This window comes from Triturus cristatus, chromosome 1_2 (genome assembly GCF_964204655.1).
Source record: "Triturus cristatus chromosome 1_2, aTriCri1.1, whole genome shotgun sequence".
In the NCBI taxonomy this organism is placed as follows: Eukaryota; Metazoa; Chordata; class Amphibia; order Caudata; family Salamandridae; genus Triturus; species Triturus cristatus.
In genome coordinates, this window is record NC_140580.1 from 125,653,602 (window position 1) to 125,677,658 (window position 24,057).

Consider the following 24,057-nt stretch of genomic DNA (forward strand, 5'->3'; position numbering starts at 1 on the left):
GGAGTCCCCAACCTCGTGACTTCCAAAGACTTTCCAAGAGGAAAAACAAACTGCAAACATCCGGGCCCAACACCAGATGGCGATCTATGCACAGTGTATAGATCTGCAGCTCTACATGCCAAGAACAGATGCATTCTGGTAAGTAGCATATTCCTTTTCATTGATGATGATGATCATACTGATGGTGGTGGGAATATAGATCCAGATGGGGATGATGATGACGCACATACCATCCCACACAACGTAGACACTTGGGATGACTACAACACAGATCGCGACCCACATAATGACCCGACCTTTATCCATCTAGGTCATCACCGCCAGATTACAATATTGGGTTTGCGCAACTAATCAATAGGGTGCCCTTAATATCACGGGGTACAATTACATTCTGATCCCTTAGACGAAGATTTCTTGCTTGAAACCTTTGCACCCTCGCAGAAATCCACGCACATCCTGCCAATGTTAAAAGGCATGCTTAAACATGCCCCAGATGTTTTTAGGGACCCTGTCAGAACCAGGATTCTCAATACAAGGGTAGACAAAAAGTATAAGGCAGCTCCCAATGACCCAGTTCACATTAAAGGTCAGGTCCCTTCGGATTCTCTTGTGGTGTCTAATGCACGAGGCAAACTCACAGAGTACAGGCGACACTCCTCCTCCTGATAAGGAGTCCGAGTTAATAGATGCATCGGGTAAACTTATTGCGTCACAGGCCGCAAATCATTGGCGCATTGCCAATGCCCAAGCTTTATTGGCCAGGTACGACAGGGCTCATTATGACGAACTTGAACAGCTCATGCAACACCTTCCTGACCAGTACAAACAGAAAGCCAATGACCTTATACAAGAGGGAAAATTGATCACCTCAATTAAATGTGCGCTTGACGCGGTTGATACCGCATCTTGTGCCATTAACACCAGCATTGCGTTGCGCAGGCACGCTTGGCTCTGAATCTCCGGATTCAAGCAGGAGGTTCAATCTGCAATTCTTAATCAGCCCTTTGATCAAGAGCATCTTTTCGGACCCTCAGTCAACACATCTTTAGAAAAGATGAAAAAAGATACGGACACTGCTACGTCCATGGGGGGCCTTACAATTGCCTTCCCCTAGAGATTCTTTTTGCTGCTCCTTCTAAAGGGCTGGCTCCAAAACCATTGTCTCAGAACATCCCTGTTCTTCCTACAAAAGCCCCACTCAAACGTCCTCCAAAGGATACTTTCGCGGAGGCTACAGAGGCAACAATGGGAAGGAGCGAGGTTGCGGCAATAATAACCGCAACTTCCCTACCACCAAACAGTGACTGCTCTGCACTTCCCCCGGATCATTCCACTCCTGTCAGGGGACTTCTCTCAATGTTCCTACCTGTCTGGAATTCAATCACAACAGACAAGTGGGTAAGACAAATTATCCAGTATGGTTATTGCCTTGAAGTCACCTCTACTCCCCCAAAATTTGCCTCCCAGACAATGTCCAATGTCCTCAGAACATCTAACACTTCTCAAACATTAGGTTCTCTCTCTATTACAAAAACATGCAATAGAACCAGTCCCCTTGCCTCATCAAGGCACAGGGGTTTACTTCCTCTATTTCCTAATACCAAAAAAGGACTGCTTTCTCAGGCCCATATTGGACCTCAGACCGCTAAACATCTACATTCAATCGGATCACTTCCACACGGTCACTCTTCTACAGGTGCTCCCACTACTTCAACAAGGCGTCTTTCTCTCCACTCTAAATTTAAAGGATGCCTACTTTAACATTCCCATTCACCCCGCTCACAGTAAATATCTTAGGTTCGTGGTAGACGGTCAACACTACCAATTCAAAGTCCTCCCATTTGGGGTGACTACAGCACCCAGAGTTTTCACCCAGTGCCTCGCAGTAGCTGCCGCCCACTTACGAAGACAGCACATTCATGTCTTCCCTTATCTGGACGACTGGCTCATAAAAGCCAACTCACACAGCAGCTGTGTGCAACACACACACAATACAATCCAACTGCTTCACGACTTCGGATTCATGGTAAACCTCACCAAATCCCACCTCCAACTGCCCAGCATACAACAATATCTAGGGGCTACCATAGACACTTCAAAAGCTCTAGCATACCCCAACCTAATCAGGGTAAACACCATATAAGCTCTAATAACATACTTTCAGCCTCAACACGCCTCCTGCATTCTCCTCGTCCCTTATGCAAGACTTCAAATGTGTCCCTTACAGGAGTGTTTGGCACGTGAGTGGAACCAGGCTCAAGGTCAACTAACAGATCTGGTGTTGGTAGACGACCGCACCCATCGCTCTCTCCTCGACCCGATTCCACAGATAGTGCTAACAGCAGACGCATCGCTCACCTGCTGGGGAGCTCATTTTCAAACCCATACCATTCAGGGCACGTGGACCCCTCAACAAAAACAAATCCACATAAATTACCTGGAATTGTTGGCAATCATCCTAGCGTTAAAATCTTTTCAGCTCCACCTCCTAGGCAAGGCTGCTCCGGTCCGTACAGGCAACAAGACAGCAATGTATTACATACAAAAACAGGGGGGGGGGACACACACTCTGCAGCTTTCACACCTAGCTCAAAGCATATGGAAATGGGCCATTCCTCAAAATATACATCTCCTTGCAGAATACCTTCCAGGAGTACACAATCGGATTGCAGATATGCTCAGTCGTCAGAGACAGCAGATCCACGAATCGGAACTTCATCCTCAAGTTCTGCTTCCATTCTTTCAAATGTGGGGCCACCCAGAAATAGACCTGTTCGCCACACACCAAAACGAAAAATGCCAAATCTTCGCATGCAGGTATCCACACCCGTTGTCTAAAGGCAATGCGCAATTTATGAACTGGTTAGGCAATTTTGCTTATGCTTTTCTGCCTCTCCCGCTCATTCCACTAGTGGTTCGGAAGCTCAAACAGCATTCCCTCACAATGATCCTTGTTGCTCCAACATGGGCCCGACAGCCATGGTTCACAACCCTCTTGGAATTATCAGTAGTTCCTCATCAAAAGCTAACGCCTCTCACCCAAACGTCTCACTCAGAACCATAGAGAGATAAGACATCCAGATCCCAGTCAACTCAACCTTGCGATCTGGCACCTGAAAGTTTTGCTAACTCAATCTCCCGCCAGACTGCATGAACATCATTAAAGAGGCTAGACGTCCTACCACTAGAGCTTGTTATGCAGCAAAGTGGAAAAGATTTGTAATTTACTGTACAAATAACTACATCAACCCACTAGATGCTTCTATTCAAAACATCATCTGCTACCTTTTGCATCAACAACAATGTAACCTAGCGTATACATCCATTAGACTGCACCTCGCTGCAATAGCAGCCTATCTTCAAAACTTCAGTGAACTCCAGGCATTAACCATACAAGAACCATTTCTGCAAATTCATCATAACATAGTGGTTCTTAGGACTAACCCAAAATTTCTACCTAGATTCGTGTCTGCTTTCCACCTTAACCAGTCTGTAGAACTCCCAGTGTTTTTGCCTCTACCAGACTCAGTAGCAGAAGGAGCTCTTCACATGCTAGATGCGTGAAAAGAGTGATAAATTACTACATTGAAAGAACAAAATCCTTGAGAAAGATTAAATAACTTTGTGTGGCTTTCTCCCCACCTCATAAAGGCAATCCTATCTCAAAAACAGGGATTGCAAGGTGGATTGTTAAATGCATCCAAATATGCTATGCTAAAGCTAAACGCACATTAACCATTCCCCCAGAGCTCACTCCACATGTAGACTAGGGGTGTCTATGGCATTCTTAGAGAACATTCCCCCAGATGACCTCTGCAAAGCAGCAACTTGGTCTACACCCCACACCTTCACAAAACACTATTGTGTAGATGTTCAGGCAAAATAACAAGCTAGTGTGGACCAGGCTGTATTAAGAACACTTTTTCAAACCACTGCAACAGATACAGGTAGCCACCGCTAAGAGGTAACTGCTGTATAGTCGATGCATAAGTATTCGATCTACAGCTCATATGCCTCGAACGGAAAATGCTACGTACCAGTATGCATCTGTTCTTGGCATGTAGAGCTGTAGATTCGTATATGCCCACCCGCCTCCCCGGATACCTCTATCTGTTCCAGTATTATCTTACTTAGATACATTACAGATGGACATCCTTTTCTATTTCTTACTAACTCCATCATAACCCTCCATGGCAAAACAATCTGGAGATGGAGTCGATGCCCATGCGCACTATCGTCCTAAGGAGGAGTCACCTACCTTGTGACTACAAAGACTTCTTCCAAGACAAAAACAAACTGCAAACATCCGAGCCGAACACCAGATGGCGATCTATGCATAAGTATACGAATCTACAGCTCTACATGCCAAGAACAGATGCATACTGGTAAGTACCATTTTCCTTCCCTCACCAAGTCACAGGGGCAGATACTCGCTTTGGGCACTGGGGCTCCACCCCGCCAATGTTTGTGCTCTATGTGCAATACAAAATAATAATTAAATAATCACATTGCACATTGTGTAATATGATTATTTAATTATCACTGAGGATGGCACCTAAAGCATGAAAAAACGTTGAAGATCCAACTTCGTATTACAAGCGCCTGTCCTTTGTTAGCTTCATACTCTGACTCGCGTTATGCGAGGGTCAGGCAGCCAGGCAGGCACTTTCACTAGCACATGGTGCGCGTGTGCCAGTCATTGTCGAGATCAAAGTGCTTCATTCATTTCAGCCCTGGACTTGCTTTGTCTGGGCACTTTATGCTTCACCCCAAATGACGCACAGGAGTGTTCGTTTTTGAAGCAGCCCCGGGCAGCATGATTTTCAGCTCTCTAACTGCCTGGAGCTGCAGGCTAATTTCCCTCCCTTTCCGATGTTGTCACAGGGTGGGAGAGTGTTCCGTAAGAATCACAGACCAGACTTCACCCCACCATATGACGTTTTGGGAAAGGGTGGGTACATAGAAGCAGCATGCTGTAATGTAAATGAAGGTGATCAGGTTTAGTTAATCTGCTCTTGTTAGATCCCCCCAGCAGGCGCCAGAATCAGCCCCCTCCGGCAGACCCAGCTAACCTCTTCTCCGCAGGATTCTTGCAGTCCCTGCTCCTCGTTCTGTGACAGGAGGCTGTAAATGCCGTGTCCTCCCACACACAAATCCCGCTGTGCTTGAGTGGGATTCCGGTCTTCCCCTATCATTGCTGTGTGTCTGTAAATGCAGATCGCAGAGACTGTGCCACCAACAGATGCCTCCTGGCATCGCACTTCTCCAGCAGGCCCTTTCCAACTGCCGAGAAAGACGAGGGTCAGTCCAAAGATGGCAGCTTTAAAACTGGTGACACTGGTTCGAATTTCGGCATCTGCTGAACATTCTGTGATTCTGGGCAGATCAGTTAATTAAATAAAAAAAATATTTAAATCTGATCTTGTGCAACATAACAGGCGCTCGGGTAAAGCACGCCAACATTCGCGGGCCAAGTGTGTACGATATAACTGCAAAAACGGAAATAAACAGGAGAATATTCAGGTTTTAAAAAAGAAGTAGGCCTGGGCGAAAATTTCGTTCCGTTCGCGGAAATTGCGATAATTTGATATTTGCGCGTTCCGCGGAAAGTGCGAAAATGTCAAAATTTCCGCATTCCGCAGCTTAGCGATAATTTGGTTCTTGCTCGCGCTGTAAAATAATACATTCTCGCGCGATCGCCTTACCTGAATCCCTGCGTTCGCCGACAAGTTTTCTTGATCCGGTCGCGTTCTCCATGAGCAGTTGTATTGTTTTTAGCCATTTGCGCTGTCTCGCGACAGTTCGCGCCCACAGTGACGTCATGCGTCGCGCGATCACGTCTTTCTTCTCGCGATCATGCACCGCGAGACAACTGAAAACAAGATGGCCGCGCCCGCGAGCAACCACATGGGTAAGTTGGCGAGCCGCAACCATGCAGACAATCTCGCAAACATGCGGGAAAAAAACTTCTGCATCTTCGCGATATTTCCACGTGTTTGTGATAATTTTTAACATTTTCGTGATAATTTGCGAAAGTGGATTTCGAAAATTCCGCCCACCCCTAAAAAGAAGTTGTATGTGAAAGCTACTTTAGCATATCGCTTGCAAAGATATTCATCAGCTGCAGAGCGGTCACAAAAGCTTAGTTCAAAACTTTAATGTTACAAATGAATGCAATAGCTACTGTGTTTAAGGAGGTCCGTGTCGAGCCCATTGTCAGGGTTGCAAGGTAGCAAGAGAGACAGGAGGGGGGCAGAAGACATACAGGAAGAGTTGTCTCAAGACATGGCTATATGTTTAAAAGAGTGAGGATCCGTGCCATACAGCGGGCACCCAGCTGTGCAGTTTGCACTGTTTAGTACGAATTGAAGACCAGCAAAAGACAGCCCTCAGTGCTATTGCTTGACTGGCCCAGGCCCTGTCTCTCCTGAAATGTAAGCTCCTGCTCCTAACTGAAAACAAGCATTTGCAATGCAATAGGTCTCGCAATTACGTGAGTTTAATCTATTGGCATTGTAAATGACAATGCCTTTTATTTATGTTTTAAAACGTAAATGCGAGACCTATTGCATGGCAAATGCTTGTTACCTATAGGTGTCATTTACCAATTTAGGTCACAGCCGTGGCATTTGCTTACTACGTTGATGGTTCTTCAGATGTCACCATCTCACCCCTTTTGTCGGTTTTGTAGCTAATTTTCATCTTCAGTTTTCCTTCTGGAACATAGGTCCCTTAGACATTATGGTTCCAACTCTTGAGGACTGATTTCCAAGGAGGCTGGGGTCTCCCTTAGTGTCCTTTTTCTGGAGGTTTTCTTCCTCATTATTGGAGGTGATAAGTATTCTACACCTCAAAAGTCTGTTAATGCCACTTCCACCTCATTTGGTGAATTTATTTTGCTTGAAGGAGTTGTTTCTTGTTTTCTTCCTCTCTTCCTTTGGAAGAAGTTGGTCTTTTTCTCTTTTTTTAGTTGCAGTATAGTAGAGGTCTTGCTTTGTATATATCTTGTCTCCTGTTAAGATCTTTCTTACTGGCCTCGATCCTTGCAAAGCTTGTGTGCACTGCCATTCAATATTTTGTTTTTTTTCCCACTTCATACTCCATCTTTTATCAGAGCTTCAGTCAGGACTTGCTGCCTGATTTCTCGGTCTATTGGATGGAAATTAGGGGTTTGTCGAGGCCTTCAGTTTGTTAACCTTAATTTCGACTGTACCATTTGATGGATCCCAGTTGTGGCCTTCATTCCCTTTATGTGAGAAAGTGGCTCTGAATATACTGTTCCCAAATAGGTACAGTGTGCACAGAGTCCACAATCCCCAGAGGTTCGGCAGAGGCTAAAGTTACATATAACCTTACTCTCTAAAGTGGTAGCTTGGTCGAGCAGAAAGGCAGTATCAGAGGACAGTGTAAAGCATTTGTTGTACACACTCAGTCAGTAAATGGTCTTACACACTCAAGAACTGAACTCTAGGCCAATGGTTTATATAGAAAAGATATGCTTGTTTTATTTTAGAACCAACAATAGGTATTAAAATATACTTTCTCAGAATGAGATGCTTTAGGTAAATACTTTTGCAATATGCAATTGACTTATGTAAATACTGGTTACAGGTTGTTGCAATAGGCAACACAATTTCAAACACAATAATGTATTGAGCTCAATGGAAGTTTTAAGTTATTTGCAATAGATTACTTTCAGGATTACTTTTGTAACTCCAGGACTAGATCCTAGATTCAGTCCTGGGACAGTTCTTAGAAACAAGGGATAAAAGTCGACTTAGTTACTGTTGTGATTTTTAGGCAATATTTTTCTATTTTAATAGAAAAACAGTCAATGATTCCCAATGAGAGAAACTTCAAGTTGCAGGTAAGTATGTTCTCGTTACTTTTGTAATCCAGTACTGGGTTACTAGACTCAGTACTGGGACCTCTATCTAAAACAGGTAAGTAATTAGGTTTTCACAGTTGGTACGATTTTTAAAGAATATTTGAAGTTTGCAAAAATCGACAGAAGAAATTTCACAGAAAAACAGTCAATGATTTCCTATGCAAGAAAATTGGGTTACTGGTAAGTACGGTTGTGAACATTTTTCAGGGTCAGTGCTGGGCACCAAGATCCAGCACTGGGATCTCTCCTAATAGCAGGTGAGTATTTTCGTTTTCGTTACTCGGTTGATTTTTGGTGAATATTTTAAGTGTTAGAAACTCCACACTTAAAAGAAATTTCAGAAGAAACCAGTCAATGTTACCCTATGGAGGAAAATTGGGTTATCGGCTTTTGGGTAAGTACTCGACTTAAGGTTCTGGGCACAGACTCAGGGGTCTCCCAGGGTCAGGTAGGTATAGTTGTTACACCCTCAGCGGCACAGGGGCAGCCGGGTGCAGAGTGAGTTAGGCCCAATGATATCCTATGGGAGGCAGGGGGACCTTGGTTGGTGGCTGCTGACTAGCAGGCCATGTGGCTGTGGGACCTGGGCTCCTGGTAACTTGCTCAGGGCAAATGGGGAAATGGATAGGTGTAGAGGTTACACTGCCAGGCCCACTCGGGCGGCTGGGTGCAGTGTGCTTTTGAGCCTTCGGGCGCTCAATGGGTTTCAATGGGAAAACTCCTGGTTGAACAAAGGCTGCAAGCTCGGGGACGGAGATTCTTCAGGTGCCACCACCACTTCAAGAGGTAAGTTGGGTAGTTGGAGGATAGGTAGGTGTGAGAAAGTGGCTCTGTATATACTGTTCCCTAATAGGTACAGGGTGTACAGAGTCCACAGTCCCCAAGGGTTTGGCAGAGGCTAAAGTTACATATAACCTTACTCTCTAAAGAGGTAGCTTGGTCGAACAGTAAGGCAGTATCAGAGGACAGTGTAAAGCATTTGTTGTACACACTCAGTCAGCAAATGGTCTCACACACTCAATAACTGAACTCTAGGCCAATGGTTTATATATAAAAAATATATGCTTGTTTTATTTTAGAACCAACAATTGGCATTAAAATATACTTTCTCAGAATGAGATGCTTTATATAAATACTTTTGCAATATGCAATTGACTTTTGTAAACAGTTACAAGTGGTTGCAATAGGCAACACTATTTTAAACACAACAATGCTTTGAGCTCAAGGGAAATTTCAAGTTATTTGCAACAGATTACTTTTTGGATTACTTTTGGAATTCCAGGACTGGATCCTAGATTCAGTCCTGGGTCAGTACTTAGAATCATGTGATTAAAGTCGACTTAATTACTGTGATGATTTTTAAACAATATTTTTCTATTTTAAAAGTTGACACTTAGAAGAAATTTCATAGAAAAACAGTCAATGATTCCCTATGGGAGAAACTTCAAGTTGCAGGTAAGTATGTTCTCGGTACTTTTGTAATCCAGTACTGGGTTACTAGACTCAGTACTGGGACCTCTATCTAAAACAGGTAAGTAATTAGGTTTTCACAGTTGGTACGATTTTTAAAGAATATTTGAAGTTTGCAAAAATCGACAGAAGAAATTTCACAGAAAAACAGTCAATGATTTCCTATGCAAGAAAATTGGGTTACTGGTAAGTACGGTTGTGAATATTTTTCAGGGTCAGTGCTGGGCACCAAGATCCAGCACTGGGATCTCTCCTAATAGCAGGTGAGTATTTTCGTTTTCGTTACTCGGTTGATTTTTGGTGAATATTTTAAGTGTTAGAAACTCCACACTTAAAAGAAATTTCAGAAGAAACCAGTCAATGTTACCCTATGGAGGAAAATTGGGTTATCGGCTTTTGGGTAAGTACTCGACTTAAGGTTCTGGGCACAGACTCAGGGGTCTCCCAGGGTCAGGTAGGTATAGTTGTTACACCCTCAGCGGCACAGGGGCAGCCGGGTGCAGAGTGAGTTAGGCCCAATGATATCCTATGGGAGGCAGGGGGACCTTGGTTGGTGGCTGCTGACTAGCAGGCCATGTGGCTGTGGGACCTGGGCTCCTGGTAACTTGCTCAGGGCAAATGGGGAAATGGATAGGTGTAGAGGTTACACTGCCAGGCCCACTCGGGCGGCTGGGTGCAGGGTGCTTTTGAGCCTTCGGGCGCTCAATGGGTTTCAATGGGAAAACTCCTGGTTGAACAAAGGCTGCAAGCTCGGGGACGGAGATTCTTCAGGTGCCACCACCACTTCAAGAGGTAAGTTGGGTAGTTGGAGGATAGGTAGGTGTGAGAAAGTGGCTCTGTATATACTGTTCCCTAATAGGTACAGGGTGTACAGAGTCCACAGTCCCCAAGGGTTTGGCAGAGGCTAAAGTTACATATAATCTTACTCTCTAAAGTGGTAGCTTGGTCGAACAGTAAGGCAGTATCAGAGGACAGTGTAAAGCATTTGTTGTACACACTCAGTCAGCAAATGGTCTCACACACTCAATAACTGAACTCTAGGCCAATGGTTTATATATGAAAAATATATGCTTGTTTTATTTTAGAACCAACAATTGGCATTAAAATATACTTTCTCAGAATGAGATGCTTTATATAAATACTTTTGCAATATGCAATTGACTTTTGTAAACAGTTACAAGTGGTTGCAATAGGCAACACTATTTTAAACACAACAATGCTTTGAGCTCAATGGAAATTTCAAGTTATTTGCAACAGATTACTTTTTGGATTACTTTTGGAATTCCAGGACTGGATCCTAGATTCAGTCCTGGGTCAGTACTTAGAATCATGTGATTAAAGTCGACTTAATTACTGTGATGATTTTTAAACAATATTTAGCTATTTTAAAAGTTGACACTTAAAAAATATTTCATAGAAAACAGTCAATGATTCCCTATGGAAGAAAATTCAAGTTGCATGTACAGTATGTTCTCGTTACTTTTGTAATCCAGTACTGGGTACCTAGACTCAGTACTGGGACCTTTATCCAACACAGGTAAGTAATTACGTTTTCAGATATTATACGATTTTTAAAGAATATTTAAAGATTGCAGAAATTGACACTTAGAAGAAATTTCACAGAAAAACAGTCAATGATTTCCTACGGGAGAAAATTGGGTTACTGGTAAGTACAGTTGTAAGTATTTTTCAGTCAGTGCTGGGCACCAAGATCCAGCACTGGGAGCTCACCTAAGAGCAGGTGAGTATTTTCGTTTTCGTTACTCGGCTGATTTTTGGAGAATATTTTAAGTTTTGGAAAGTCCACACTTAAGAAGAAATTTCAGGAAAAAGCCAGTCAATGTTACCCTATGAAGAAAATAGAGTTATCGGTTTAAAGGTAAGTACTCGACTGGCAGAGTTGAGGTTTTGTGCATAGACTCAGGGGTGCCCCAGGGTCAGGTAGGTACAGTTGGTTCACCCTCAGCGACTCTAGGGCGGCCGGGTGCAGAGAGAGTTAGGCCCACTGTTATCCTATGAGGGATAGGGGGGCCTTGGTTGGTGGCTGCTGACTAGCAAGCCATGCGGCTGTGGGAGCTGGGCTCCTGGTCACTTACTCGGGGCAAGTGGGGAAGTAGGTAGGTGTAGAGGTTGCACTGCCAGGGCCACTCGGGCGGCTGGGTGCAGGGTGCTTTTGAGCCTTCGGGCTCTCAATTGATTTCAATCGGAAATCTCCGGTTTAGAAAAAGACTGCAAGCTCGGGGACGAGGATTCTTCAGGTGCCACCACCACTTCGAGAGGTAAGTTGGGTAGTTGGAGGATAGGTAGGTACCCCGGGATTGGGCACAGTGGGCCACGGGGCGCCGCGTGCAGGGGTGTCTTTTAGTGTCGGGAAATCTTACCCTCTGTTGATCGTGGTAGGGGGGGCACCTTGTTCTGATGATGCAGGCTTTTTCAGGAGTGTCGAGGGAGGTCCTTGGGTGCCGGACTCGGGTTCACAGTCACCGTGGGGTCGTCCTCGTGGTCTTTGTTCACTCTGGCACTGGCCAGGCTTGTCTGGTGCAGCGTGTGCTGGGTTCGCTGTTCCGGGTTGCTGCCAGGGCTTAGAAGTAGGTTTTGAGTAGAGCCTCTACTCATGGGAGTCCCAGGGGCCTAGAGCCGCAAGGTAGCCAGGTCCTCCGGGGTTTGTGAGGTTGCTGGCCACAAGAGATGCCGGGTTGGAGCAGGTTCGAGGGTCGACAGGCCGGTAGGGCTGGGGCCAAAGCAGTTGGTGTCTTCCTCTTCTTAGCAGCTGCAGGGCAGGTCTTCTTTCTTCTTGCTCTTCTTTGTATTTTGGAATCTGGAATCTGGGGAAGGAAGGTTCAAGGTGCCCCTAAATACTAGATTTAGGGGTGTTACAGGTAGGTGAAGGGCAAGGACCAATGGGTCCCTGTCCTGGGGTGGGTACACCCCCTATCCTGCCTCTCTCCTGTGGGAGGGGGGCAGTAGCCTAGTCCTGATAGGGCAGGGCTTCTCATCTTCAAGATGGCGAGAGCTCGGAGATGTGCTTCACCTCGCCTCCACCACCTGAGGGGTGGGGTTGGCAGGCTGGCACATCCCCTGACCTTATTTGGGGTTTCCGGCCAAGCTTCCCGCCAGAGTGGGGGGTTGCAGTGGCCTGGGGAAGCTCACAGAGGCGGCATGCCTTTTGAAGCTTCCCCCTGCCCATCCTGGGAGAGGAGATTTATCACCTCACCCAAGATGTGCATTGTTGCAGGCCCAGGAGAGCAAGGGCTCTCCCACCCAGGGGTCCAGCAACCTGTCTGCTGTGTGGCAGCCTAGGCAGCCTCAGAGCAGACGTGGATTGTAGGTTAGGTTTCAGGGGGCACCTCTAAGATGCCCTCTGGGGTGCTGGGTACATGAAATCCCACACTTGCATCAGTGTGGGTTTAATGTGCTGAGAAGTTTGATACCAAACTTCCCAGTCTTCAGTGTTGCCATTATGGTGCTGTGGAGTTCGTGTTTGACTAGCTCTCAGCACCATGTACTCTTAAATGGCAGCACTGCACTTACAGTGCCCAGGAATGGACCTGGGTACTGTAGGGGCACAGGGCTCCTGCTCCTGTGCCCACACCATTGGCATAGGGCACCCAGCTAGAGGGGTGGCTGATATATGCCATGGCAGTGTAGGTGATGGGCATGGCACACAGGGATGTGTGCCATGTCGACTCTTTGTTTTGTTCTGCACCCAGACACTCAGCCTGCAAAGGCAGTGGGTGTGTGTCAGGGTACAGGGCCTCTAAGGGTGGCTCAATAAGTGCTGCTGCCCTTAGGGACCTTCTCTGGTCACAAGGCCCTGGGCACCTAGGGTACCATTTACCAGGGGCTGACAGGTGACCAGAGATGCCAATTGGGTTTTGGCTGTTAGACAGTTTTTAGGGAAGGAACACAGGCCCTGGGCACCTGATTGGCAGGAGCCCAGGGCACAACAAGGGAAAGTGCATAAGTTATCAGGCAAAAAAGGGGGGGTACTGCAACAGAAACCCACTTTCTTACACTTCATAGCAGAGTTTTTACACCTGGTGTTTTCTTTTGATTTCCTGTTAACCGCCTGATGGTAGCCTCTTCAATTTGTTGCGTTGGTTCATGGGCAGTTGCCATTATTTTTCTGGGGTGTGTGATGCTCTCCACTCTCTCTCTTCTCTTATACAGTATTTTGTTGCTGGTTTTACAGCTTAGTGCTAATATCTGTATGTCTATCATTTTCACTCCATTGTGATCACAACTTTGGTCTCTTACCAATGTATGTTTGTATTTATATCTATCTTTCGATGAAAGCCTCTATTCTATGAGTGTTCAGTGTAGGAACGAGGATCAGTGTCCCCTGTTGCTGATGGAGGCTGTGGTTTGCTTCAACGATGGGAAGAATAATACTTTTGGTGTATTTTGATAGACGTGTGTATGCGTATATATATCTATATTTGTAGATATATATATATATATATATATGGGTGGAATATCAACCATGAGTAAAACGCACTAAGCGAGAATAAGCAACTATACATCTTAACAATGGTGTATCCACAGAGCGGATTGGAGGAATGAAAGCGTGTATTGTCAATAAAGTTTGATTCTTTACTCAAATGCAAAATGCCCAAACAAAAATAATATCACCATATCCACGAGTGATAAATACATCACTCTACAGAGGAATAAATGAACTTAAGTGCCGGAAAACGGTATAAAGAACTAAGAACTACATCCCCCATAATTCCTCCTAATTGGTTTCAATGGGAATAACTATAAATAAAGACACAAAAACGGATTCACATACTGTGAGCAATACCTATTGTTGGTTGAAACGCGTTGGTGGTGGTTAGTGGTTATTATTTGCACGACAGTATAAATTTCAATTAATTGACGATTTCCTTGGAGTGCGGTTGTTTCCTTCTTCAAAGGAACTTTGGTGAAAAATTAATTGGGAGGACTGGCCCGTCCCCGAGACCAGCACCCACTATGGAATAGAGCACTCTCCTTGGGGCTGTTTGGTGAATATATATGTTCGAGGCATATGAGCTGCAGGTTACACACTGTGCATAGATCGTCATCTGGCGTTGGGCCCGGATGTTTACAGTTGTTTTTCCTCTTGGAAAGTCTTTGGAAGTCATGAGGTATGTGACTCCTCCTTCGGATCGTATTGCGCATGGGCTTTGGCTCCATCCTCAGATTGTTTTTTTCCGCCATCGGGCTCGGATGTGTTCTTCGTGCTCCGGTTGCGAACAGTTTCCAGTTCTCCTGATCAGCGCGCAATCCTCCCCTTTTCGCGGTATTGTTTTCGATCGCGATCTCGACGCAACTCTCATCGTCCGAAGTCTTCGATTCCGGTTGTCGACGAAGGTCTTCGGGCCTACCTAAGCTCCGGTCCTGGCTGATGGAAAGGACTCCATTCAAGAAGTGTCCTCGATGTGGGTCCAAATTTCCCCACACCGATCTCCATGAGGTGTGCAACCTCTGCCTCTCCTCTGAACACGAGGCTCGAGACTGTCCGGCGTGCAAATACTTCCGGTCCAAGAAGACCATTCGAGAGCGAAGGGCGAGGAGAACCATGGCACACTCGTCGACAGGGATCCCCGACGCCATCTTCGGAGAAGGCGTCGTTGTCCCCTGAAGAGCAGCACACCGAAGAGGGCCTCGTCAGCGCCTTCGAAGCCGACGAATCAGATGTCGAAGACATCACTCTGGCACAGAGGGGCATGAGTACTAACATCGACCCCCCACCCTCGACGGCACCAAAAAAGGCTTCGGTCACGCCTTTGCCCTCGGGCCTAGGCACGACCAAAGACACTGCTTCCCATACCTCGCTTTCGGGCCCGGTTAAGAAGCCCACCAAGCCTTCTGGCGGCTCGGGCTCGAGCCAGCCTGCCGTCGGTGCCGAGAAACACTCCTCCGCACCGGCGCTGAAAAAGTAAATGGCCTCCTCCTCCGTCCTCCGCGCCGAGCTCCACCTCGAAGCACTCTGCGCCGAGAACTGGCACTAGCTCCTCGGTACCGGCACCATCCCCGGAGCCGAGCAAAAAGCTAAAGGCCCTCGAAACACACACCTCGAAGCCGAAAGTCATCCCGGAGCCGAGAAAACATCCGGACATTTCTAAGCCGCACAGTTCAAAACAAACAAACCGATGCCGGCTACAAGGCTAAAAAAACATACGGCTCCGACACCTTCGGCGCCGAAGGATCGGCCACTCACAGACGGAACTATTTCAGCCCGATCCACTACAAAAGACGCTGGTCAAGGACCCTAAAACTGGACATTTGATGCTCAGCATCAAAAAGAGACCGCTGGACAAGCCTGCCCCAGCTCCACCTCCAAAGAGAAGAGACTTTGCTACCTCCCCTTTGAGAATACCTTCACCCCCTCCTCCACCTCCTCCTCTGTCTCCTCCTCCACCTCCTCCCTCTCCTCCACCTCCCCCACCTCATCATTCCCCCACACCCTTTCCTGATGAGGATGATGACGATGTCTACGATGACACAGGGGGCGGGCCCCATGACCAGCCCACAGGGGACCTCACTCCTATAGGCTCCCCAGACCCATGGGACGTCTACAACATTCCTAACGTGCCGCAGGACGACCTTTACCCTTCAAGACCATCCTCCCCTGAAGACACAATGGGGTTTAACCAATTACTCCATAGGGCGGCACACTACCACGGAGTTGATCTCCATACAGATCCCGTGGAGGAGGACTTCCTCCTCGATACCTTTGATACTACACGCAAGACCACTTCCGCCCTGCCCATGCTAAAAGGGGTTATCAAGCACGTGCCTGAAGTCTTTAAAGACCCAGTCAGGGCCAGAGTCATCAACCCTCGCATCGAGAGGAAGTATAAGGCAGCCCCCACAGACCCCACTTACATCAGAGGGCCCGCACCACTAGACACCCTGGTAGTCTCCACTGCAAGGAAGAGTCCAAACTCCTAGACGCCTCTGGCAAGCGCACTGCAACCCAGGTGGCCAACATATGGCGCATCGCAAACGCACAAGCGCTTTTGGCAAGATATGACAGGGCACATTATGACGAACTAGAAGCCATAATGCAACACCTCCCTGACAAGTACAAGAATAGAGCCAACTAATTAATCCAGGAGGGTAAAACCATTACCAACACCTCCATTCGCTGCACCCTAGATGTAGCTGACACCGCCTCTAGGGCAATTAACACCAGCGTCCTCCTCCATAGGCATGCCTGGCTACGTATTTCAGGTTTCAAACCTGAGGTGCAGGCTTCCATCCTGAACCACCCCTTTGACCAGGAACATCTGTTTGGGCCACACGTTGACGTTGCCCTGGAAAAAATGAAAAAGGACACCGATACGGTAAAGTCTATGGGAGCCTTACAGTCACACACTCCCAGGCGCTCCTTTCGTCGCTCTTCCTTTCGAAGCACCTCCAAAGGCTACTTCAGACAGCGCCTCCACTTCCTATAAAACCCCTACCCAATCCACCTTCACTAGGGGTTACTAGAGAGGCGGCTACAGGGGAAACCACAATAAAGGCAGAGGCAAACCTAACACCTCCCGCTCTGCCTCCACCCCTGCCCAATGACTTACCTCCACTCCTCCCAGACCATTCCACTCCAGTCGGGGGCAGACTCCACAATTTCCTCCCTGTCTGGACTACTATCACAAATGGGTAACACAGATAATTTGGTCAGGCTACTGCCTCAAACTAACATCTACCCCCCCCCAATCTTTCCACCCAAACAACGTCCGATGTCACAGGAACATTTGTCACTTCTACAGCAGGAGGTAATCTCCCTCCTACAAAAGAGTGCGATAGAACTAGTTCCTGCCCACCAACAAAATATGGGAGTTTACTCCCTATATTTTCTCATACCAAAAAGAGACGACACTCTACGGCCCATCCTAGACCTCAGACCCCTAAATCACTATATACACTCAGACCATTTCCACATGGTCACACTCGAGCAAGTACTTCCCCTGCTCTCCCAAAACGACTTCCTTGCCACCCTAGACCTCTAGGACGCCTATTTCCACATTCCTGTTCACACAGCTCACAGAAAGATTCTCTGGTTTGTAGTGGACGGTCAACATTATCAATTCAAGGTGCTCCCATTCGGAGTCAGCACCGCAAGTGTTTACCAAGTGCCTAGCGGTAGTGGCAGCACACCTGTGAAGACAACACATCCACGTCTTCCCATATCTAGACGACTGGCTAATAAAAGCCAGCTCATACAACCAGTGTGTACAATACACTCAAGCCACTATCCAGCTACTTCACGAACTGGGCTTCACAGTAAACCACACAAAGCCCCATCTGCAACAGTCCCAGGTAAAACAATACCTCGGTGCCACTATAGACACCTCAAAAGCGCTAGCCTACCCCAGTCCGGCCAGGATAGCGAGCATTCAGGCTCTGCGCGCCAAATTTCAGCCGGAACACTCTCTTCCAGCTCGAGTGTTCATGCAACTAATAGGAATGATGGCCTCTTGCATATTCATAGTACCCCACGCAAGACTCCAAATGCGTCCTCTCCAAGAGTGCTTAGCACGCCAATGGAACCAGGCCCAGGGTCAATTAACAGATCTGGTGTTGGTAGACGGTCGTGCCCATCGCTCTCTGCAGTGGTGGACCACCAAAAACCTTTCCAAAGGGCGACTGTTCCTGGACCTGGTTCCTCAGATAGTACTGACAGCGGACGCATCGCTCTCCGGCTGGGTAGCTCACCTACTACATCACACCATGCAGGGCAGGTGGACACCTCAAAAAAAGTTACTCCACATCAACCATCTGGAGTTACTAGCTATATTCTTAGCCCTAAAATCCTTTCAAACACATATATCAGGCAAGGCAGTCCTAGTCCGCACAGACAACTTCACAGCCATGTACTATATACAAAAACAAGGGGGCACACACTCTCCGCAGCTCTCTCAGCTAGCACAGAGCATATGGAGAAGGGCCATACCCCAAAAAAATCTTTCTCCTAGCCCAACATGTCCCAGGAGTCCAGAACACTATGGCCGATCTGCTGAGCAGACAAACACAACAGATCCACGAGTGGGAACTCCATCCGCGAATTCTTCACCCGTACTTTCAACTGTGGGGGCAGCCACAGATAGACCTCTTCGCCACCTACGAAAACGCCAAATGCCCAAGCTTCACCGCCAGGTATCCACACCCATTGTCCAAAGGCAATGCGATATGGATGAACTGGTCAGGCAAATTTGCGTACGCTTTTCCGCCTCTCCCTCTCATTCCATTAGTGGTGCGCAAACTACAGCAACACTCCCTAACTCTCATCCTAGTTGCTCCCACTTGTGCAAGACAACCATGGTACACCACATTGCTGGAACTATCAGTAGTACCGCACCAAATGTTACACCTCTCTCCACGCCTCTTAACTCAGAACCATGGAGAGATCAGACACCCGGTCCCAGCTCGGCTCAACCTTGCGATCTGGCTCCTGAAATCCTAGAATTCGGTTATCTAAATCTTCCCCCATACTGTATGAACGTCTTTAGAGTAGCTAGACAACCTACCACTAGGGCTTGCTACGCAGCCAAGTGGAAACGTTTTGTGGTCTATTGTCACAATAATAACTTCAATCCCCTAGATGTGTCCATTCAACACATCATAGGCTATTTACTATACCTACAAAGATGCAATCTGGCCTACACGTCTATTAGACTGCACCTTGCAGCCATAGCAGCTTATCTACAAAACAGGCAACATCTATCACTCAGTCAGTCAAATATCTTTATTCGGTTTAAGTACAAACCATAAAAGCATACTACAAAACACAATATATAAAAACAGTTGTAGGTACGTGACTCAATTAACACAATCATGGCTCATAAAAACGTATAAAAGCATTCAATAAAACCACGTAAAAACAATTTCATTTTTAACACAATTAAAAAAGGATGTTCATGATATAATGTTAAGTTCATTTCCTCAACATTCTTATGGCTGCTGATAAAAAATTGGCAACGTTAAAAGTTTCCCAAACGTCAGTTAACATTTGCAAGTAGAGAAGGGCAGGTCTCACTTGCACAAAACCTTTGTTTTTTAAAATAGGGGGAATAAAACGTTTCCTAATGACAATAAGGTGTTCACAGAAAAAGTGGAAATGTGTGATGTCTTGTTGCGAAAAATTATCACAAGTACAAGGGCCAAGATCCTCTACCCTCTTCCATCCTTTCTGTTCTCCAATAAGAAGATGCAGTTGATTAAATCTAAATCTAGTCAGTAAGAAGCGATGATTGTTATTTGTGACATAGCCTAAATATGGTTCCATGGATAGTGTTTTTACATAGCTGGTGGGCCCTTATTGTCACCTTTACCAGCTCTCTCTCTTCCCTATCCATGGTGGCTATGTGCAAGAACATTTCCTTACACCATTTTATATCTCCCTTCACTAGAGCTTCTGGAGAATGATATAATTCTGGACGACCCAGCTTTGCTGCCAACCTCTGAATATATTTACGCCAGGGTATACACAACCCATAGTCAAGTGACATACAGTCTTTCATAATAATATGATTAAGCATTAAGTCAGGGTTTAACCAAGTAGCTATCCATTCCAATAGTGGTGCCACGGCAATAGCATCTTCAACAAAGCCGATTCCAAGCTCTTGATGTGTATTGTAGTTGGCTGTTGTTTTAGGGACAGATAGGAGGTTCTTTAGGAACCTATCTTCAACAATCTGTATGTTCTTTACATTTTTTATTCCCCATAGCTCGGCCCCGTACATGGCTAGTGAAATGCACTTGGCTCTGTATATTTGAATGAGGGCCTTCATTGGCCTGGCTCTTAACTTTCTGGCAAAACCCAGTACGGCCAGGGTTGCTCTTATCAGTACAATTTTTTTCGCTGTGATTTGAGTTACCCAGGATCCTTGGTCATCGAAAAGTACACCCAAGTATGGAAACGACGACACCCTGGTTAATATATGGCCCTCACAATAAAAGGTTTTAGCCTTTGGGGATTTCTGTCCAATAGCCATTACATATGATTTTGAGAAATTTACGCTTAAATCTAATGACTTCATGAAGCCAGAAAAGAAATCTAACAATAATTGAAGTCCCACAGCCATTCTTGCTAAGAGGGCGGCATCATCCGCATATAAAAGTGCGGGAATCGAGCGTTTCCCTGCACAGGGAATATCTTTACAGGAGGCAATTAAGGCAGTATCTAGGTTATTGATATATAATGTAAAGAGCAGGGGCGCCAAAATGCACCCCTGTCTAACTCCATTTGATATGGGTATACCTTCCGTACAATTACCCTGTTGATCATACCTCACCGTTGCAGATAAATCCCTATACAGGTCGGCTAAGAAATAGACGATGTTTTTGTCTACTCCACAGATTAGGAGCAAAGACCACAGCTTTGACCTGTTTACTTGATCAAAGGCCGAGGACAGGTCCATAAAAGCTACTAATAGTGTTCCATTCTTTGCCACCGTATATTTACCTATTAGTAGTTGCAAGTTCAGGCATTGGTCCGTGGTGCCCATCCCTTTTCTGAAGCCATACTGGGCCATAGAGAGTGTTCCAGATTCCTCGAGCCAGCCAATCAGTTGGCCAAGGACCACCCTACCCAAAACTTTCACAGAAGAGTCAATTAGGGATATCGGGCGATAACCGCTCGGATCACCTCTGTTACCCTTCTTATAAATGGGTATAATAACAGATCGTGCCCATGACGGGGGTAGACCCAATTGACAGGCGTTAACAAAGACATTATATAAAATCTTTGACCAGGTTTTTACATCTGATTTAAAAAGGTCTGCCGGAACTCCATCGGGTCCCGGAGCCTTATTACTTGTCATCTGCATAATGGCATGTGTTACTTCTAGTTCAGTGAAGGTCAAAGAATATTTCTCCATGTTTAAGACTGGGCCATCCAACATCCCATTTCCATCATAAACCTGTTTGAAATGAGTGTGCCATTTATCTTCCTGTATACCACAATCAAGCTCGCTGTTATTTTTATCCTGGAAAAAAGGCATATTTATCACAGTCCAAAACTTAGCACTATTTTTAATTACATCTATTGATAAAAGCTCGTTCCAGGCTTCCTGCCTAATTTCATTTTTTCGCTTTCTTTGTGCTTTTTTCTAATTGTTCCTAAGGGCGGCAATTTCCACTTTGTCGGGCAAATCAGCTTTCAAAGCTACCTTCAACTTCCGTTGGGCTATTGAACAGTTATGGTCAAACCATTTTTCCCCGTCCCTGGGTTGCCCCTTAACTACTTTTTTAAGGTCACTATCGACCTGGGTACAGATTCTGCCATAGGCTACTAGGACCTCATCCCCTATGACACCGTCTTTCAGACAAGTGGTCATGTGGTCCCCAACCTTTCCCAGCAAATTTTTCTTGAAGTCCATTGGCACCACGCGGCACCATTTCAGGCGTCGCGCTTGATCGGTGGGCCTTATGTCATGGATTCCAGCAGTCAGGTTGTGTTTCACTTTTTTCCTTAGATCATCTGTCAGAGTCACCTTTACTGGGTTATGATCTCCATAGGGGGACCAACTAACATTATACTGACTAACCCTACCTGCAAGGTTTGCGCTCACAAAAATATAATCAATAGTTGACCCAGAGCCTCTTCCTTTAAAGGTTGGGATATCTCCTGTAAATTTGGTGGGGTAGATCAGATCATTACCTACCACCAAATCTTCTAAATACAATCCCGACGGGGTGTGTTCAAAGTGAATATTATCTTGGTTTGCTGGACCTAAACTGTCCCAAACAAAACAGTTACCTTTACAACAATGAACATTAAAATCTCCAAGCATAATAACCGAATAATGATTCGTACTATTTTGTACGAGTGAAATGTCCAGCTAACTATAACACCCCTGAAACCTATGTTTTTTCAGTGAATTTCTAAGGTTTTTTAAATATTAATTCCTAACTATAACATGTCTGAAACCTATGTTTTTTTCAGTGAATATATATATATATATATGTGTGTTCAAGTATATATGGGTATATAGTGCAAGTATGGTTGTGCTGAACTTCTTCCATAGAGCGTAAATATCTGCTTTTGTAACTACTCCTTTCTTGGTGCTCTAATTCGACCTTCACTTGGTAGTTGCTTATGCACTTATTTTTCCTTTCCCCTCTGGGCTTCTACATTGCATAGTCCCGAGAGTTACCTTCCCTTTAGGAGGGTTTTTTTCTGACTGAGAGTGGTCTTTACCAAACGTTGTTGTTCATACAATGCATTTTTTTCAGCAATGATGAAACACTGAAAAGAGAATCTCTGAGCACACATATGTATATACATATGTGATGTGATCCGAGATTCTCTTTTCGATGTTTCACAGGGTAGGATTAGTCCACACACTAGTTTCCACCACAAGGGGAGCTCTAATCCAGTGGTATGGGCTGTTGTCCTTGGTCCTTGAGCCTTGTCCAGTCTTGGGTTGAATACATTCGTCAGGGCTACATAGTATAATTGTTTCTATAATGGGGTTTTCTCTAACACTCTCTTATCGCCCCCACTACTGTGAGCAGTGTTTTCCACATGCTTCTCACAGTTTTACAGACTTTAGCTCCCAACGGGCTTCCTACAGTCCTTCTGGTGGAGCATTTTCCTTGCTTCACCTATAATTCTTAAGACAGCCTGGTCACTTTATCTCATTATGGACCGGCTAGTCCTATTCAGGGATCTTTAGTGAGTTTAGTTCCCAGAACCTCCTCCAGGGATGGTGTTGCTTGGATATCTAATTCTAAGATAAAGAATCTGTGACTAGATGTCTCTTATCAGATGAATAAGTTACTTACCTTCTGTAACGCCTTATTTGGTAGAGACAGGATCTAGCCGCAGATTCCTTAACGACCCACCCATCCTCCCCGCTCTGCAAACTGCTGGTCATGTTACCTACAAGATCCCTTTCTTCGCATTCTGATGCCTTGCTTTAGGACATTTGACACAAAGAGGTCTCTTTATTGGCACACTGTTAACATATATATATATAGAAAAACAATGAGAGAGCAAGGGAAATGCGGGGTGTGTCCGGATCCCCAATGTAATGATAGACTAAACAATGTGGACCAACCCACTATGTCGGTATGGTACAATCACTATTCTTGTAAGTACATGGACCCATTAGGTGTGTTTAAAAGACCCCTCACACACCAACCTGGTTGGTGTCATGCTAGTGAGTGGCAAAGGTGGAAGGCGCCACGTGAAAAAGTGAAGTACCTACACACGCGCTAAGGTGAGCTGTGGTCTCCCGTCGTCTTGGCTGGACCAGCCAAGACGACGGGAGACCACATCAGGTTTAAAGACGGGCTACTCACCGAGACCAAATTGGCACACCGGATGAGTCCTCTCCCGACCCTCGATCAACTGCCCTAACCTTAATATAGTGTTTTTTACAAGTGTCTGTAAGTACGCCAACACTTAGACCACACACCTTAGTGCATGTGTTGGTACTTCACTTCTTTTTCACGTGGCGCCTTCCACCTTTGCCACTCACTAGCCTCACTAACCGGTCCTGAAGAAAGTCCCTCCCACACACCTTTTTGCGGGCTGAAACATAGTCAACTAAGGATAATAATCTCCTAGTAGTTGCACCACACATTTTTAACTATATCCTGAGCCACCATTAATAAACTTTACAGGCAAGGATCCTCAGAGATATTTTTAATAAAAACTCACGACACATCACACATTTACACCACACTAGCTCTGCTGTAAT

The 24,057-nt window shown here is 45.7% G+C and overlaps 1 pseudogene across 1 annotated transcript in view; it reads left to right on the forward strand.

The window, feature by feature from the left end:
- Nucleotides 1–24,057, forward strand: part of LOC146866936 (lysine-specific demethylase 5B-like) — a 504,610-nt pseudogene that overhangs the window by 201,593 nt on the left and 278,960 nt on the right. The gene's annotated exons all lie outside the window — the stretch shown is intronic.